This window comes from Muntiacus reevesi, chromosome 8, assembly GCF_963930625.1.
Source record: "Muntiacus reevesi chromosome 8, mMunRee1.1, whole genome shotgun sequence".
In the NCBI taxonomy this organism is placed as follows: Eukaryota; Metazoa; Chordata; class Mammalia; order Artiodactyla; family Cervidae; genus Muntiacus; species Muntiacus reevesi.
The window spans coordinates 91,084,909-91,105,736 of NC_089256.1; the positions used below are offsets into that span (position 1 = coordinate 91,084,909).

A 20,828-nucleotide genomic window follows, 5' to 3' on the forward strand; every position below is an offset into this window, starting at 1 on the left:
TTGATGACAGTAAAAGAGGAGAGTGAAAAAGTTGGCTTAAAGCTCAACATTCAGAAAACTAAGATCACGGCATCTGATCCCTTCACTTCATGGGAAATAGATGGGGAAATAGTGGGAACAGGGTCAGACTTTATTTTGGGGGGCTCCAAAATCACTGCAGATGGTGATTGCAGCCATGAAATTAAAAGACGCTTACTCCTTGGAAGGAAAGTTATGACCCACCTAGGCTGCATATTAAAAAGCAGAGACATTACTTTGCCAACAAAGGTCCATCTAGTCAAGGCTGTGGTTTTTACAGTGGTCATGTGTGGATGTGAGAGTTGGACTGTGAAGAAAGCTGAGCGCCGAAGAATTGATGCTTTAGAACTGTGGTGTTGGAGAAGACTCTTGAGAGTCCCTTGGACTGCAAGGAGATCCAACCAGTCCATCCTAAAGGAGATCAGTCCTGGGTGTTTATTGGAAGGACTTATGCTGAGGCTTAAACTCCAATACTTTGGCCACCTGATGCGAAGAACTGACTCATTGGAAAAGACCCTGATGCTGGGAGGGATTGGGGTGGGAGGAGAAGGGGACGACAGAGGATGAGATGGTTGGATGGCATCACCGACTCAATGGACGTGTGTTTGAGCAAATTCCGGGAGTTTGTGATGGACAGGGAGGTCTGGCGTGCTGCGATTCATGGGGCCACAAAGATTTGGACACAACTGAGCGACTGAACTGAACTGAACTGAACTGAAATATCACCTGAAATAAAAGAACGCTCTGCCGAATTGATTGAATTATGTTTATTTTTCTGTTTCATGTTTATTAAAGCATTCTCCTTTTTTCTCTAAGTTTTAGAATTAAACTCTTGGCTATATTCATTAGGAGTTCCAAGGACATATTCTGATAAGAAAGGTATAGTTGAATTAGAATTAACTACTACGTTTAGCAGTGTGGAGTCATTGGTGACAGTCCCAAGAGTATTTTGGAGGAATTATGAGGTAAAACACAGATTTCACTGGATATATGAGGATATAAATGGAGAAGAATTGGAACCTAGGGTTAACACTTTTGAGAATTTCTCTATGTTTTAATCCCCCATTTAACCACCAACTTTCAAAATACCTTGTGTCTCAAACTCCAAGCTTACCTGGCTTTCTATGGCCCGAATCAGCTTGCTTTTCATAGAGATTTGCTACTGACGCTGGCAGGACCCTGTGGGGCTCCTGGTCATGGAAGATTTTCTGTGTACCCCATTTGTTATTTAAGCTTCAGCCTCCATGACCTTACCTGAGCTGCCAAGGATAGGTTCAAACAGCTTTTAATCCAGGAAAGGAGGGGCTACAGAGAAAAGGGGGAAGCAGTGAAGAAAGAACAGTACAGCCTTAGGGCAGGGTTCTGGTTCTACTTCAAAGGATACACATTACACTACCTTTGAATTCTTCTGTAAAACTAAGGCTCCCAACAAAAGGAAAATGCTAACTACTTGATGAAGCATTCTTCATCCCAGATACAGTCACACAGCTTGGTAACTTTGAGAACCACAGAAGCTCATCAGGAGACCACTTGAGATGAAATCAAAGGAATACAGGCACTCAGTTGAGTCAATTCAGTTCAGTCGCTCAGTCATGTCCGACTCTTTGCGACCCCATGAATCGCAGCACACCAGGCCTCCCTGTCCATCACCAACTCCCAGAGTTTACTCAAACTCATGTCCATTGAGTCAGTGATGCCATCCAGCCATCTCATCCTCTGTCGTCCCCTTCTCCTCCCACCCCAATCCCTCCCAGCATCAGGGTCTTTTCCAATGAGTCAGTTCTTCGCATCAGGTGGCCAAAGTATTGGAGTTTCAGCTTCAACATCAGTCCTTCCAATGAACACCCAGGACTGATCTCCTTTAGGATGGACTGGTTGGATCTCCTTGCAGTCCAAGGGACTCTCAAGAGTCTTCTCCAACACCACAGTTCTAAAGCATCAATTCTTCGGTGCTCAGCTTTCTTCACAGTCCAACTCTCACATCCACACATGACCACTGTAAAAACCATAGCCTTGACTAGACGGACCTTTGTTGGCAAAGTAATGTCTCTGCTTTTTAATATGCTGTCTAACTATCCTTCCAAGGAGTAAGCGTCTTTTAATTTCATAGCTGCAGTCACCATCTGCAATGATTTTGGACCCAAAAAAATCAAGTCTGTCACTGTTTCCACTTTTTCCCCATCTATTTCCCATGAAGTGAAGGGACCAGACGCCGTGAACTTAGATTTCAGAATATTGAGCTTTAAGCCAACTTTTTCAGTCTCCCCTGTCACTTTCATCAAGAGGCTCTTTAGATCTTCTTTACTTTCTGCCATGAGGGTGGTGTCATCTGGATATCTGAGGTTATTGATATTTCTCCCAGAAATCTTGATTCTGGCTTGTGCTTCCTCCAGCACAGCATTTCTCATGACATACTCTGCATAGAATTTAAATAAGCATGACGACAATATACAGCCTTGATGTACTCGTTTCTCTATTTGGAACCAGTCTGTTGTTCCATGTCCAGTTCTAACTGTTGCTTCCTAACCTGCACACAGGTTTCTCAGGCGGCAGGTCAGGTGGTCTGGTATTCCCATCTCTTTCGGAATTTTCCACAGTTTATTGTGATCCACACAGCTGAAGGCTTTGGCACAGTCAATAAAGCAGAAATAGATGCTTTTCTGGAACTCTCTTGCTTTTTTAATGATCCAGCAGACGTTGGTATTTTGATCTCTGGTTCCTCTGCTTTATCTAAAGCTAGCTTGAACATCTGGAAGTTCACGTTTCATGTATTGCTGAAGCCTGGCTTGGAAAATTTTGAAATTACTTTACTAGCATGTGAGATGAGTGTAATTGCGAGGTAGCTTGAGCATTCTTTGGCATTGCCTTTCTTAGAAACTGGAATTAAAACTGACCTTTTCCAGTCCTGTGGCCACTGCTGAGTTTTCCAAATTTGCTGGCATATTGAGTGCAGGCCCTCGACACATTCAAATCCTCATCAGCAATCTCACCCTTGAAACACTGCTGTAGAACTTCTCACCAAACCCCTCTGGATTGGGACACACAGTTTTGATGCCATTAGTTCACGGTGTCCCTGTTTCCTGGCAAAGCAAAAAAGCTCTTCTTTTCTACTTCCCCCAAAACTCTGTTTCCAAGATTTGAGTCAGCTCTGGTGCACAAAGGTCAAGTTTTTGGCATCACTACTTTAGCATTTTCAAAAATTTGTATCTTCCAAAAATTTGTAAAGCTCTCTTTTCTCCATTTCTGCTATTTTTTCCTTGAATATTTACATGATGTAATTCCCTCATTCTCATTTTAGTGATGTTTCTTGAGGAAGAAGAGAAATCCACATTTGTTCAATGCTCTGTTTAAGTAGAAACAATTTCAGATTCTTAGGGAAAGGTTATCATATCATTTATATCCTATATTGAATGAAAAGCAGAATATTAAATTTATTTTAGGGTAAATTTGACATTTATTTTTACCTAATTTTTATTTTTCTAGGCCTAAATAAATAAAAAATCCTAAGTTGAAATTATATTCTCAGTCATTGCATTTAGAATTTCTCTTTAGCCCCATATTTGGTCTAAAATCTGAAGAAGAAATCATACAATTTTAGAAAAGTCAAATAAAGCATTATAAAGCATATATCAAAACCAAACTTCCAGAAAAATAAAGAATGCACATTTATTATGAATCGATTAATCTTATAAAATAGTTGAATAAAGCTCAGTTAAAAATTCCTAAAAATACACACCAGAAAGCAAATGATACATGTGGGTTATTTGATGGATACACTTAAATGTATGTGGTTATATAATTATTGAGTATAGGAATTTAATTTATGAGAACTAAAAAGAAATAGATTGAATGACACAGTGGAATTTATGAGGTATGGGAGCAGAATTTCCCATTCTAAAATATATCTCTCTGGCATGTTAATTAACTTTTCCTCCTTCTTCCTCTTCTCCTTCTTCTTTTCTGAGAAACAACAGGTGTAGGAAGGGCTCTGAAAACCAAGTAGGAGCTGTCATTTTGTAAGACTCATTGATGTTTGTGAGGGATATCGCCATTTGTAAGGGTGTTTCCTTCTCTACATCTGAAAGAAGATGACAAAAGTCATTTTGAAACACATTTAGAAACACATCAATAGAAAAGCAAGGACAAATTTGCATCACAGTTTACCCTTGTTTACTGTGCTTTTCTTGGTAATCTCCCATAACTGAACCCCTCTGACCTCAACATCCTCTTTTGTCTTTAGCTGAAAATGGTACTTAAGGAGAGGCCTTTGGCCACTTTGGCCAGTGACTCAGTTTTTCTGGGTAACTCCCATGAATATGTGCTATTAAACTTTTGCTTGGTTTTCTCCTGCTAATCTGTCCCATGTTAATTTAATTTAATGTCAGTTTCTTCCAACAAGAAGGATAGAGGAAAGTTTCTTTCTCTCTTTATAGTCAGGCCATTAAAAATGGTTGTTCTCTTGCTCTCTGTTCATCCCCCTCTGCTTGTCCAGTTGCTACCTCACCTACATCCAACTTACATGACTTATCTTCCCTTTTCATTGTAAAGCCTAATTAGTAAATGCTTACACAGTTGCTCCCAGCTCCAACTAGCGATTGTTCTAATCTTTAGATCAAAACATCTTCGCTATGATTGCTTATCAAAGGGGTAGTGAGAATTGTGCTTCTTTGCTGGTTTCCCTGGCACAAACTTGATGTTAATTCTTCCTTTATAACTAATAACTTCCCCTCCCTTTGCCTCCATAGTGAAGATTGCTGCCATGTCCTGCCATCTGTCCATCTGTTACACAAGGTGGGGTGAAACTCCAGGACCTTGCTTCAGACGTATAAGACCCTGTATCCACTAAACCCTTGATGTCTCTGCCACTGACTGCAGGCTCTTTCTTCCGTCTTCAGGCTGGGAAAGGACAGAGCTTGTAGACCTGTAGCGCTTCCCAGGTGACCCAGCGATAAAGAATCTGCCTGCCAGTGCAGGAGATGTGAGTTTGATCCTTGGGTCAGGAAGATCCCCTGGAGAAGGAAACAGCAACCCCCTCCATCTTGCCTGGGAAATCCCATGGACAGAGGACCCTGGCGAACTACAGTCCATGGGGTTGCAAAAGAGCCAGATACAACTTAGTGACTAAGCAACAACAACCCCTCAACATTAAAATGCTGAAAATAGTAAATTATAACTTTACAGCTTGTTCCTGTGGTTTTGTTTTAAACACCATAGAAACCAAGTGTCTGAGATAACTAAATTATAAAACAGAAAGATAGAAATGGTTTGTTTAGCACTTCATTTCCAGAATACTAAAGGTCATGTAAACAATCGATTAAAATATACTCTGATCAGTTAGTACGTTGAATGGGGACACAGGAAAACAGCTTGATGGTAATAAAGCAAAATCATTTTCTTTTAATTCATAAGAATGATTAGTAAACATTATTCATATTCTTGCAAGAAATGCTTCCTTTAGTATACTCTTTATAGGCATAATCCTAAATGCTACAGGGTTTCTATTAAATTTGGAAAAAAATAAAAATTATTGATATTCCATTGCAGTGTTCAGTAACATAACATTGTATGTTCATTGCTTTGTTATTATTAGTGATAAACAGTTCAAGATGCTGTGTAAAATTATAGTGAGCAAAGCACATTTTCCTAAATCATGCAAGTGCATCTGTGATGTGCTGCCTCATATGATGTGCCTCCCACTTTTATTGAGTAAAACTTCATTTCTTACATATTCCAGAGGCAAAATAAGTAGTTTCATTCTGTTTAAAACAATTAAACACTATATCTCTTTCCAGACTTTATGGCCAATCTGTGCATTCTCATTCTATAGTACAATGGCATCAGAACAAGAACGCATTACAAAATAATGGGAAAAAGTATTGGCTCAGTTGTTTGTAAACCTAGGACTGAGTCTTAAGTGCACTGAACTGAGTTTTTCACCTCTAACAGCCTAAGATTCTTCATCTCTAAAATAAGGTTGTATGCATGCTAAGTTGCTTCAGTTGTCTGTGACTCTGCAACCCTACGGACTGTAGCTCAGCAGGCTCTTCTGTCCGTGGGACTCAACAAGGAAGAATACTGGAGTGGGTTGCCATCTTCTTCATCAGGGAATCTTCCTAACCCAGGGACTGAACCCACGTCTCCTGCAGCTCCTGCATTGTAGCTGGATTCTTTACTGCTGAGCCATTGGAGAAGCCCAAAATAAGGTTGCTAGAGGATCAAGTCATATGTCATAGGACATTTGAAATACTTTTAGACAATAAGATATTATAATATTATTATTATTACTGAAATTTAACTTAGCATCTTTTCAAATAATACTGTAATAAAAAGTAAGGCATGTTAAAAGATTTCTTACAACCACAAATACAAATCTATTGCTAAAAAAAAAAAAGATAGCAAAGGCTATGTCTCTGGCCAAAGGGCTGGGATTCAATGGAGAAGAAGCACGAGGAAACTTTTTAAAGGGTGATAGCAATGCTCTGTATCTTGTTAGGATAGGATTTGTATAGGCATATATATTTGTCAGGACTCAGTGTTTGATATATTTAAGACTTATGTATTTCCTTATACATATATTTATCTCAAAGAAGGCAAAAACAAAAATAACTACTATACTCTGGTTAGTGAAATGTTTACTAAAATGTTTAGAGGTGGAATTTACTGATGTCTGAGACTTTGACATATACTAAAAAACAAATTTGATTGATAGAGTTGATAGAGAATGAATAGATGAATAGAGAGCTAATGAAGCAGATGTAATGAGATATTTGTCGTCAAATCTAGGGGATGGGTGTATAAATATTTACTTTACAACTCTTTCAACTTTTATGTATGTGTGCCAATTTTTACGTTAAAAGTTGAAAAAGAAAGGACCAAAAAAACATAAATAAATAAAAACATACCCCTTCCCAAAAGATATGCCTTGCCTCTAGCTCTTCCTTAAGGGTTAATGAATTGACCTGAATGTCTATATTTGTAAAGCAAACAGAATATAAGTACCACCTCAAAGTCTCCAGCTAAGAAATCCAAAAAAAGGAAATATATTGAGAGCGAAACCAGATGAAACCGAAAGTAAATAAAATCAAGTTTTTGAATTTTCGAATAGACAAAGCATAGCTTAACTAATGAAAGACCAGATATGACTTGTCATTAAATAAAACGAAAACTAGAGAAGAGTTGGTTAAGCATTCTCAGTGAATTTCCAACTGGAAATGGAAAAATTTTATACTTAAAAGTATAAAGTGGCAAAAGTGAGAATATCAAATAGAGACTATGACAGAAACAATAAAAGAGGAATTAATGAGGAAAAAAGGAAATAATTTTAAAACTAAGCTAAACAGAAAATGTCAAAATTTCCTAGTGATGAACAATTTTTATGCTATAAATATTTCTCCAAGATATAAAAAGCATGACTTATTATCTGGTTTCTTTCGTGAAGAATTTAAAAATGTGTTTTTCTTTCTCCCACTTTTGGCCAGAGCAAAACTGAAAGGAAAATATTAGCTCTAGTGTATTTTGGAGATACACAGAACTGAAATTAAATCTTAGGAAATAATTTGAATTTTTAAAAAATGAAGTATTGAAAAATATCTTAGAAAATAGAATTTAGTTTCCAACCTGTTGAGAATTTCACTTGGAAAATAGAATTTAGTTTCTAACCTGTTAAGAATTTTACTTGTAAAGTGACTTAGGAAAAAATATATGAAATCAACATATTTGAAAATAAACAGTGAGTAAAATTAAATTCTACCTCTGGACACACAAAGAAGGCTTTGAATAACGTGTTAGGTACCTCAGAAAAATCATAAACTTTTGGAGGGCAATGTATGAGAAAGCCCACTTGTACACTTAAGAAATTCTGCTCACCTCCAGGCCCTGCCGAGCAAGTAAGGCCTTATTCTGAAGTTTTATTTAGGGGTGGCTGTGACTGGTTTGACCTTTGGTTTAAGTGGGCTAGTTTGGAAAAGTAAGTGCAATAATCAGAAAAAGAGGCAGAATCAAGAGCAGAAGCCAACACATATCTCAAGGTTTTCTATGAAGTTAAGGTTGTTGTTGTGTCATTTATTCAATTTTAAAACAGAAGTCCAGAACAAGAAGAGGACCCCTCTCTGAGAGAGAAAGATACTTGAAGTGCCTGACACACAACAGCAGATTAAATATTTGCTGAACAAATAAATTATAAAATAGAACATCTGTAAATGAATATTCCAATGAGGAAATAATTCACCACTTGAGACATGTTTTTAAAATGATAAAATTATGGAGAATGATTAACTTTTATTTATCTGTTCAGTCGCTCGGTCATGTCTGACTCTTTGCAACCCCATGGACTGCAGCACGCCAGTCTTCCCTATCCATCACCAACTCCTGAAACTTACTCAAAATCACGTCCATTGAGTCGGTGATGCCATCCAACCATCTCAGTCCCTGTCATCCCCTTCTCCTCTGGCCCTCAATCTTTCCTAGCATCAGGGTTTCTTTTCCAATGAGTCACTTTTTCACATCAGGTGGCCAAAGTACTGGAGTTTCAGCTTCAGCATCAGTCCTTCCAATGAATATTCAGGACTGATTTCCTTCAGGATGGACTGGTTGGATATCCTTGCAGTCCAAGGGACTCTCAGGAGTCTTCTCCAACACCACAGTTCAAAAGCATCATTTCTTTGGTGCTTAGCTTTCTTTATAGTCCAACTCTCACATCCATACATGACTACTGGAAAAACCAAAGCTTTGACTAAATGGACCTTGTTGGCAAAGTAATGTCTCTGCTTTTTAATATGCTGTCTAGGTTGGTCATAACTTTCCTTCCAAAGGGTAAGCATCTTTTAATTTCATGGCTTCAGTCACTATCTGCAGTGATTTTGGAGCCCCAGAAAATAAAGTCTGTTACTGTTTCCACTGTTTCCCCATCTATTTGGCATGAAATAATGGGACCAGATGCCACGATCTTAGTTTTCTGAATGTTTAGTTTTAAGCCAACTTTTTCACTCTCTTCTTTCACTTTCATCAAGAGGCTCTTTAGTTCTTCCCTTTTTGCAATAATTGTGGTGTCATCTGCATATCTGAGGTTATTGATATTTCTCCTGGCAAACTTGAACTTTTATTTTATCTTAGCAATAAATCGTAACTAGGCAAAAAATAAATAAATAAACATTTAAAAAATAGTTTAGTTTGTTAATTCTGTTTTTATGAAACAACTCTAAATCTTTAGACTCTACATCTGAACATAAGTTGCTATTATATGACAGCTGTGGAAGTCTCAATTTATAAAAAATAAAATATTTGGTGAAGTAAGTTATCTGAGTACTGATATATATTCTATTAAATGAAATAAGGTAAACTATGACTTTTTCCATTCTTCTTAGCAGCTGGGGGGGACCTTTGCATATGTTATCTACATAAAAATTCTACATATTAGATTTTAAATTACAAAGTTAACCTCATAGATATATTTTAAAAGCTCGCCTTTATTACACATTCAATGTTTTGTTATAGAAAATAGATATGGTCTTCATAAAAATCAGCATATTACTTGTGAACACTATAATATAGACCTGTTTGAATATAACTACTTTCTATTTTTTTCATTTCATGAACTTACTCAGGAAGTGTCAATATTTATATAGCTTTTAAGTACAAAACACCGTGATGGCACTGGAGAGGAATACAGAAGTGAAAAATGAGTGAACTACTACTAAGAGAAAAGAGGATGAAACTGTCACTGCTGACAAGTAAGTAAAGTTCTTACTGGAGAATTAAAAAGGATACAGTTTTGAATTGAGCCTTGGCGAATGAGATGGATTATGTTCAGTCAAGTGGTGTTAATTGACCAAAGTCCTGTTGTGTTTTGGGCATAACATTTTGCCAAGTTTTATAATTTGATTCTGGAAATAGAATATAGATTGATTCGTGGTAGACTTTAGAGGTAAACAAATAAAAAAAAAAGATCTTGAACATTCAGAAATTGATAAAACTGAGGAGAAAACAAGTAAACAAATAAATATAGCTCTGATTTCAGGCTATTATTGTTAGACGTAAGTAACCTTAGAAACAACAGCACATTCCAAACTGCACATTTTTGCAAAACCTAACTGTGTTTAACTTACATCCCTAAGTTGCTCTGAGCCTAATAGCTACCTTAACAGCCAATTGATTTGGAGCAAACATGATGAGACAACAACATCTCAGGAAAAAGAAATGATCAGGACAGCTGGAAAGCTCAGAGTCTTTAGAGGATGAAGTCTGTTGTCCCTCATGCAAAAGTACTGAATCTATTCCAGTTTGGGGATATCTGATGACCTGAGTCATCTCAGAACTGGATATGAAATTCACAGTCTTTCTGTGTGAAGGATCTGAACCGTCATCGTTCTTGGCCTTGTTATACTTGGCTCTCACCCTTTGTTTCCCAAGTGTGGTTCTCTTACTGATGGCAAGTCACCACATGATCATAGGGGATGCCAGGACATCTGCTCACGTACTCAGAAAGATTCAGTCACTTACAGTTAACTTTCAACCTTTGGGAATACATCAAGTAGACAGTCTGGTTTTAATATTCTAAAGAATATTAAGCTTTCAGCATTCTTTAGCACTTCCTATTGCCCTTATAGGGGCTTTCCTGATAGCTGAGTGGAAAAGAATCTACCTGCCGATGCAGGAAATGCAGGAGACACAGTTTCAATCCCTGGGTCAGGAAGATCCTCTGGAGGAGGGCATGGCAATCCAATTAAGTATGCTTGCCTGGGAAATCCCATGGACAGAGGAGCCTGGTGGGCTATGGTCCATGGGTCGCAGAGTTGGACACCACTGAGAAACTGGGCACACACATGCGTTGCCTTTTTGAGAAGAGGGCTGTGAAGTCTCAGGCGAGTGTTCAGATAGGGTTCTATGCTCGTTACATTCATGAAAGGTGATGTTGGTTTACTACTTATGAGGTTTACTTTTTAAGAATCAATGTATTTAATTTATAAGTAGTTAACACCAAGAAACATTAAATAAATTGTATAGTTTTCACGTAGGTATGGCAAAATTGCAAGGCTTTTACACAAATTAGTGAAGTATTGAGCCGTTGCTCTGAGCTGAGGGAGGAGCTGTGAGAGGGTGGGCTGTCAGCTAGAAGTCCCCGAGAGGACTTAGACGTTTCTTCTCCATGTGCCTTTCACATGAGACTGATCCACAGGAGAAACTCAAACAAGTTCAACAGCAAGTATACATATAGGAGAGGCCCCAAAGCACTGAGTAACTCATCAAAATGGCTAAACTCTCACCTGAAGTATCATCTTCAGCTAAAGACAAGAGGATCTGGGCATCACGGTTTGGGACTTCAAAGGAGAGGATGGCAATTCACAAGGAGATAGTAAGGACTTCCCTGGGGGTCCAGTGGCTAGGACTCTGTTCTCCCAATGCAGGGGGCCTGGATTTGATTCCAAGTCAGGGAATTAGATCCACGTGCCACCACTTAAGAGCTCCCATGCTACAACTAATGATCGCACATTCTGCAACTAAGATCTGGCACAGCCAAATGAATCAATAAATGAATATTAAAGCAGATGTTTGGTAAGTATATGTTTGCTGGGCCTTGCAGGGACAGTGGGACCCAGAGTGGATTCTAATCACTACCTCCCTCTGAGCTTCCCTCACCACAGTTAACCTATATTCTTTGCAGATCTCACTGGTGATAGCTCTGTTCTAGAAACAGGCCCTCTATCTAAAATCTTTTAAGGAAGTTAGGGGGAAAGTAACTATGTTTCTTGACTTTTTTGGGCCTTGATTGTTTTCAGCCTGAAATAATCAGCATGCCAGACACATTTGGGGTGTCAAGTTTGCTGGTTTTGTTGCCTACACCTTCCTTTCAGTTTATGAGACAGCATTCTCTCTAAGTTGAAGTTGGCAGCTGTGTTGATGACAGATGGCTTCAGTAAGACAAAGCCAGCTGTTGCTTTTATTCTTGTGTCCTGTGAAAGCGGGGACAGAGATGTTTGCTTTCTCTTCTATTTGTGTTATCTCCATAATAAAATATGACCTTTTCTGCTATTTGTCTTTGACCTTGAGGTCAGTTTCATCCTTTCTACAAAGTTACTCAAGCTGCTTGTTTTTCCATTGTTGGTAAGAGAAGAAGGGGCAGATCCAACTTAGATGTACAGTTTCTGTCTGAATTTTTGTTTTTATTTTAACTGTGTTTAATAAGGAATGAATATATAGGGCTATAAAGGATATTTTTTTAGGATTAAAAAATTTGTCTTTATAAAAAATATGCACCATTTTTAAAATTATTAACATACTTCCATTATTAATTAGAAGAATATCCCCTCTAATCTATGTACAGCAATGAAACGTATGTGTGACTAAAAAAGAAATTAATTGTATAACTGATATATTTCATAATAAAATGCTTGTTCAGTTATGAATTTTAAACTACTTATAATTTTTATTGAAAACCTTAACCATTAAATATTTTGATAACAGACTCCTGATTGTGTTAAACTCAAATTATGAGACCAAATTAAATAAAACTCAAACAGATCAGGACAGTATCATCAATATAGTGATTAAATAACTTGGTAGCTAATTATATTGAATTATAGAAATAAGAAATTCTGTATGTGACAAGTTTTGCATACTGCTTTTTTTTTTAAATGATCTTAACAAATTTGTGGATATTGAACTAACTGTCAGAGAAGACAAAGTTTGAACCTATCATTTTTGTTTGTAGAATAAATAAACAAACATATTTATTATTAGTTTTAAACAAACCTATGCTAGAAGCCCACTAGATATCATTCTTTTTATTTATAACCTGTTTCCTTCTGTCTGGAGTTATTTCTATTGATTAGTCCAAATACTCTGAACAATCTTTTCCATTGGAGTATGTTCATTCTGAACCGCATCAGCAGCCAGTCTGTCCTGTTACTAATTGCTCTTTTTATGTTTAGCCCATTCATTTATGACTTCACTTTTGCATAAGCTCTTAATTCCCTGACCAGGGATGAACCAGTGCCCCTGCAAGGGAAGGGTCCCTTTACAGTGACCTAACCCCTGGGTCACCTGGAAAGTCCTAAGCCCAATTATTTTAAAGGCTTCCTGGAATGACTTGGGTGCTTGTGGAGTGTATGTCCTTAACTTTTCACATTCTTTGCTTTAGCATCATTGGCCTTACAAATATGTTTCGGTTCTTGGCCTTTGTCTTCCCTCAGAATTTATGACATCCTGTCCTTCTCCCTCATTGAAGAGCCATCATGGCATCAGTTTACCATCATGCTATTTCAGCCAGCACTTCCTAGAGGCTGTCGATTTTCTTTCACACAACATTATTGCAGCTTTGCTTTAGACATCACGTGTGTGTGTGTGTTTGTGCGTGTGTTAAGTCGCTTCAGTCGTGTTGGGCTCTTTGAGACCCTATGGACTGTAGCCCACCAGGCTCCTCTGTTCGTGAGATCCCCCCGGCAAGAAGACTGGAGCGGGTTGCCATGCCGTCCTCCAGGGGACCTTCCCAACCCAGCGACTGAACCCACGCGTCTTAGGTCTCCTGCAGAGGCAGGTGGGTTCTTCACCACTAGCGCCACCTGGGAAGCCCCATCACATGTCTGCTAAGTTGATTTGCTTATTTTGACATGTGTACAGGAGATAAACACCCAAAAATAATGGAGAAAAATCAATTTGTCTTTCTTTTGTGGTGTGCGGCCTTCCTCTGGTAGTTCCATTTAAAGCTGATCAATATCAGATTTTAAAATAAATGTGAAAGGCTGAAGGGAAGTTAAGAAACATTTCTCTGATTTGAGCAGTGATGGAAGTCCATCAAGAGTACTTTTGAAAACTACAAAGATTCTTAGACTATATATTGAGAAACTCCTTCTTACAAATTCAGATTTAGGTTTTAGCTTTATGGTGTTGCCTGGTTATCTAATTTAGCACTCATCTAAATTACCCACAATTTGCATGTGCAATTTGCATTATTAAAATTATGAAATCAAAATACATATAAAATTCTCCTAGAAGACTGTGAACACCTGCAAATAGATATGAAGATATTAGTTTGAAAAATACTGACCAGCTCCCACACTATGATTTCACAAGGGAAAAAGCTAAGTTTAGAGAAGCGCGGGGGACTTGTTCAGAATCACTAAAGAGTTACACGTATAAGGCTTGGTAAGAAAACTTGGTGTGAGGGTGTGTGCATGTGTGATTGAGCATACATTTAACATAGTTTGTGCCCACCTAATTTTACTTTGTTTTAAACCTTGAAGCAATATAATTCCCTTTACTTAAAAGGTTATGGTCATACCGAAACCTGAGGCATCATTTGGGAAAATGGCATTGCCGTTAATTATAATGTTTGGGTTTATTCTTTCCTTTATTCACTTAATTTAAGAATCAACTTACTTATTAAAACATGGAAAGCTAAAAGCCAGTTGCATTACCAAAAAAGAAAACAAAACAGAAAAACAAATCCTGTCACAGAAAAATTGTGCATAATCTATTAAAAGTTAAAATGAAAGATACAGAATAAGTAATTTAAAAATTAAATCAAGTTTAATATTAGTAATATTATAGTTTAGAGATTATCTGTTTAAACATTCAAATTTAAGAACTAATACATCATTCATGTAGACCCATTAGTTACAAAGATATTCCAGCAGATAGTTATCACTGGATACCTTTTAAAATCTACAAATCATTGGTATTTGAAGTTTATACAAACCAAAGAAATGTGACAGAATCAGCATCAAAGTGCTTATCTGGATCGCAACATCTTCATTAGAGCAATTTCTAAGGGCAACCAGCTACAATAATATTGAATATGCCTTTTCCTCTCTCACACAATCAAATCTCAACTTATTTTGTAAGATTGTGGATAAATGCTTTCAAAATTTATTCATAGGATGTTGAATGAATGCAAAAAAGGCCTCAGCCAAATTGCTTCATATAGCAATTTTTGACAATTATTCCCAATATCCAATTTTTACAAAGTTTTTGAAAATAAAAATCTTAAAAATTTTGAAGTATGTGTGTAATTTGTATAGCATTTTCATTCTAAAAATAATTTTAGGAACTAAAAGAAATGTCATCAATTTATCCAAAGATGTTGATTTTGAGGCATGAGTACGTCAAGGCTGTATATTGTCACCCTGTTTTTTTAACTTCTATGCAGAGTACATCATGAGAAACGCTGGGCTGGAGGAAACACAAGCTGGAATCAAGATTGCCGGGAGAAATATCAATAACCTCAGATATGAAGATGACATCACCCTTGTGGCAGAAAGTGAAGAACAAAAGAGCCTCTTGATGAAAGTGAAAGAGGAGATTGAAAAAGTTGGCTTAAAGCTCAACATTCAGAAAACTAAGATCATGGCATCCGGTCCCATCACTTCATGGCAAATAGATGGGGAAACAGTGGAAATACTGGCTTACTTTATTTTTCTGGGCTCCAAAATCACTGCAGATGGTGATTGCAGCCATGAAATTAAAAGACGCTTGCTCCTTGGGAGGAAAGTTATGACCAACCTAGACAGCATGTTAAAAAGCAGAGATATTACTTTGTCAACAAAGGTCCATCTAGTCAAAGCTATGGTTTTTCCAGTGGTCATGTATGGATGTGAGAGTTGGACTATAAAGAACGCTGAGTGCAGAAGAATTGATGCTTTTGAACTGTGGTGTTGGAGAAGATTCTTGAGAGTCCCTTGGACTGCAAGGGGATCCAAACAGTCCATCCTAAAGGAGATTATTCCTGGGTGTTCATTGGAGGGACTGATGTTGAAGCTGAAACCAATACTTTGGCCACCTGATGCAGAGAGCTGACTCATTTGAAAAGACCCTGATGCTGGGAGGGACTGGGGGCAGGAGGAGAAGGTTGGATAAAGACTGGAGAAGGATGAGATGGTTGGATGGCATCACCGGCACAATGGACATGGGTTTGGGTGGATTCCAGGAGTTGGTGATGGACAGGGAGGCCTGGTGTGCTGCGGTTAATGGGGTTGCAAAGAGTTGGACACGACTGAGCGACTGAACCGAACTGAACTGATTTATAATTTTAAATATTTTTGTATGACAAACTAAAGCAGGCTGAAACATTTTTCTAAACCACTTCAAGAGATATTAAAACTTGACATTATTGGATATATATAGCAAGACTATTATATTTATATGTGTGTATATATATATAGCAATAGTATTTTATAACTGTGCTGTTTTATGTTGGATAACAGTTTTCTGGAGACCACAAGGGGGCAGACCAAGAACAAATGAAAGAAAATAATCCTTAATATGTAGCCTCTTAATTCTGTCAAAAAGTTACTTTCAAATTCAATGGATCTGGTTCTAATTTCTTTTTAATGAATTTTATATTGTTTTCTTGTGACTGTGAAAACAATTTCACAATCTCTTGCAAATAGTGAAAAACTGATTGAGCACTAATATCTAAATTCATTTGATTATAATCAGTTTCTTTTTTTTTTTCTAAGACATAGAAGAGCTGTGTGAAAGTGGCAAATTATACTGGAGGAACGCATTTTCATTCCATTATTTTCCACTAATTAATTTTATTTTGATACTTTACTTTAACTTGTGGGAAATATTAATCTTAGCTAATGTCTTATTTGTTTTCATACCAATCATATAGATTAATACTTTAAAAAGAAGTAGCTTGGAAAGTCTTGTATTTCTCTTATTCTTATGGCAACTTCATAGTTTGATTGAAATCATTTTATTTATTAATTTTTGGCCAGGCTGAGTGGCTTAGCCTAGTTCCCCAGCCAGGGATTGAACCCTTGGCAACCTCAATGAAGGCACCATCTCTTAATTACTGAACTGCAAGGGAAGTCCCTTGACTAAAACTTTTTAACACCCCTCTGTATTTACTGAAGGTAATTTGATTAGCTGGGAAAAATATTTTCCAACAGAAGCTGTTTTTTTTTTTTCCCCCAGCAAACTATATTTGTGTGTGCTCATATATCTAAAAAAGATAACTATTGTGTAACAATTATATGACTAACACATTGAAAACCATCCTTTGGGACAGATGAAAAAGCTCATGCTTGCATAATCCTTAATAATTAACTGAATGTCTGAATGTTTTGTTCATGAAGAGTTAATGCCTGTTTAGAATGAAGAAAAGATCTTCATTGAAGTCAACACTTTGATCTATTATAAACAAGTGAGATTTAGCTAACATGTTAATCTACATTACTTCTAGATTCAACTAGATTTAAAAGTGGAAGTTATCTAACAGGCTACATACTTAAATATATCCAAGTAAGGTATTTCATTTAAATTATTACAGATAAAAGGCTTCTCAGGCAGCACTACTGGTAAAGAATCCATCAGCCTGCCAATTCAGGAGATACGGGTTCAGTCTTTGGGTTGAGAAGATCCCCTGGAGGAGGACATGGAAACCCACTCCAGTATTCTTACCTGGAGAATCCCATGGACAGAGGAGCCTGGCGGGCTATGGTCCATGGGGTCGAAGAAAGCCATGACTAAGCACCTGAGCACTCACACAAGCATCACAGATAAACATGAAGTTTCCTATTCACTTAGCCCGTGTCTCTAATTCCAAATTACTGCTGAGATCTAGTCCAGAAATAATGCTTCCTACACTCCAAAACTTAACAATTTAATTCACTGCTGTTCTTTTTTTGAGATTTTAAAAATACATACATTTAAATTTGATATTTAATTTGCAGAATAAAATTTTTTAAAGTTATAAAATTGTGGTTAGATCTCTAAACAGACACCATACACCTCAACTTAAGGATAAAGAGAATGAAAGAGCAACTGAAATTAGAACTATTCACAGCTGAAAAGCCACTCCACACATCATCCTGCTGAACTGACCCCCACCCCTTAGCAAGAAAGCTTTGAATAAGAGGAAGTGCATATTCTAAACTCCAGCTGTTTTACAGGCATAGAGTTTTAAAGCCCACAACTAAATTTGATAATGATCTTTGCTTAGAATCAACCACTTTTTAGGGAAGAAGAGATTTAATTTCCAGGCAATATAATTTTGGGGACTGTTAGGGTCAGGATATAAGCTTTAGCTTTAATCACACTATGTTTTTGGTTGACGTGATCTGAACTGGAGGACCTAGTTCATCTTGTCAGTAGTTAGAGCCTGTCTTTCTGACTGCAGGCTTTCTGGGTTAGAACTGCAGGCATGAGTGGGAGTCCCTGCAGGGTGAGTTATCACCTGAAAACTTATGGGAGTCAAGGCCTCCGCTTGGAAAAGGAGAGTGACATCATTATGCTAAGAGCCAAGTGGAGGATATGCTCATCACACACACACACACACACACACACACACACACACACACACACACAAGTCTCCTGTTTTCTGGAAACCGACGAATGAGACACTTCCCTAACCCACCCTTGGCCCCCTTTCAGAATTCTACAACCTTTTATAAGAGATTTAAGTTTTAAGGGATCTTAGGCTTTCCAAAGAGGGTTATGATGTTATTTTATAATGATGATCCTTGCCTAGAGCCTAGGGGAATGGAAGAGCTGAGAATCTTAGAAATACAATTAGAAATAATTCCAATTCTAATCAAGAGAGAGAAGTGAATACCAGTCCTGGGAGAACATTCCTATGTAGAATACTGCCTACCAAGATTAGACTCCAGTTAAAAAAAAAAATGATATGAAAAAAAAATTTGAAAAAGACAAGTCAAAATTTGTAAAATTTTAAAAACTAGAAAGGTAGTTATCAATTATATGGTACAGTCAATAATATTAGGTGATCTCCTCACATCTGAACACAGAGATTTGCCGTGTTTGAGCTAAAATGTTCTAAATTCACCAGCCACAAGTGTGTGACTTTCCCCCACTGCTTCCTTTTTTGAAAGGTTGCTGAGCAGATTCTCCTCAGATCCATGTTAAAATGCTCAGAGCACAAAGAAAATCTAAATCCTTTCTTCCGGCTTCTGGCTCCTCTGTCTCCTGCCTCCTCTGGAATCTGATGAGTTTCGTAATACTTGGGCAGTTTTGTGCAGCTCAGACACTCCCCTGCCCTTCTCCCAACACATCCACTTGGGGAAAGAAACAGCCTGAGCCTGATCTACGAGGCAGAATACACGCTATTACTTGCAGTGATTGTTATGCAGAGAGTTAAATGATGCTTACACTATAGATGTACCTCAGAAATATGTTCTAAATTGGTGTATATGATTGGTGTGTGTGATAAACAACTGGTTTAGTCCCTAAGTCATGTCCGACTCTTGCTACCCCATGGACTGTAGCTGGCCAGACTCCTCTATCCACGGGATTTCCCAGGCAAGAATACTGGAAAGCGTTGCCATTTCCTTCTCCAGGGGATCTTCCTGGCCCAGGGATTGAATGTGGGTCTCCTGCATTGCAGGCAGATTCTTTACTGACTGAGTTATGAAGGAAGAATTCTTTGTGGTTTATGTGATACACTATCCCCAGTGGAGTCGTGGAACTTTGGGGCAGACGCAGGAAACTCAAGACTTGCCTGAGGTGACCTAGGTAGTTAACAGTTTTATAGTTATCCCTCTTCTCCCAATCCCCTCCCTAAGGAAGAAGAGTAGCCTCCAATATCACTAAATCATTTATAGGACAGGCTTTGAAACTGAGCTGTCTGGTGTTGATTTCCAGACTTACCACTTACTAGCCATGTGTCCATGGGAACCTACCTAATCTCTACTTATATATCTCTCTCTACATAAATATATATATATATATATTTATACTTAGATGTTCATTTAGTTGTATGATAAGTATTATGATAGTCTAAGATCTATGTCTTTAGGAGACAGATCTCTTTAGGAGTAAGGTCTGACACATTTTAAGTGATACCGATTATCATTGAGAAATAAACCATCACTTACTTTTAGATCTTCTTTTTGCCTGAAAAACACACACATATACACAATTTTTTTTCTTGACTCTGAGCAGCACAGGGCTAGCCTTCACTTTCCATTACTTACTCAATCTTATCTAAGAAGCACTATTATTGCTATCTTTTGGTGTAATCATGCATCAGCCAATAAAACTGAGAATCTTGGTATGTAACTCATCCGGTCTGAAAACAAACCAACACAGCTCTTGGTTGGTTGATATGACAATAGCATATCTGTCCATCTTGATAATCGGTCATGATTTTGTGAAGTTGAAATGAAAGGACTAGAAGTAGGATATTAGTAAGAATGAGCACGTGAAAAGAGCTGCGTTTCCTTCACAAGAATTCTTCTGTACTGATTTTATATTCTGGCAGCTCTCCATTGTCCCACATGAAATGCTAAGGAGGCAAATTTAATGCTGGGTTTTATAAGGAAGCACTCTTTCAAGTACAGCAGCACTGGAGTTTCTCAGTGAACCCCCTAAGTTCTCTCTCTCTTTTATCTTCTGTCCTCCATATTTGGTCATTGGCTATTTTAAACCAGCTTCATTCTCTGAAAGACTAATTCCAACTCCCTTATAGGAAGAGATGTCAATTTGCCTCTGTGTTAGGTGATGAATATTTAAACATAAAAAGACAAGTCATTGACTTGACCAATGTGCTATTAGATATGTGAGCCAAGGACATATAAATGGAATTGTGGTAATATAGAAGGACCACTTAAATCTTCAAGGACAATAGCAAAATTTCTAAAAACACGCAAGAGAGAACAACATTCCCTTAAAACGCAAAGCTGGAATGCCTTCATTAATTGCTTTTGTCTGCTTTATTATCCTAAAAATGTATCTGGCTAAAACTTGTCTTTGCCTCTTTTTGTTTTGTCTAGGAGGAAGCACCAATGTTCTTTGTAAGCATCTCCAATCCTTCTACACTGGTTGCTCAGTTGGTAAAGAATCTGCCTGCAATG

The 20,828-nt window shown here is 37.6% G+C and overlaps 1 protein-coding gene across 1 annotated transcript in view; it reads right to left on the reverse strand.

Annotated features, from left to right (window-relative positions):
* Positions 1-3,733: 3,733 nt before the first annotated feature.
* Positions 3,734-20,828, reverse strand: part of LOC136173568 (arylacetamide deacetylase) — a 42,038-nt gene continuing 24,943 nt past the window's right edge. Inside the window, exon 7 of the transcript XR_010664248.1 lies at positions 3,734-4,096. The gene's annotated coding sequence lies outside the window, so the exon portion shown is untranslated. The remainder of the gene's footprint in view (positions 4,097-20,828) is intronic.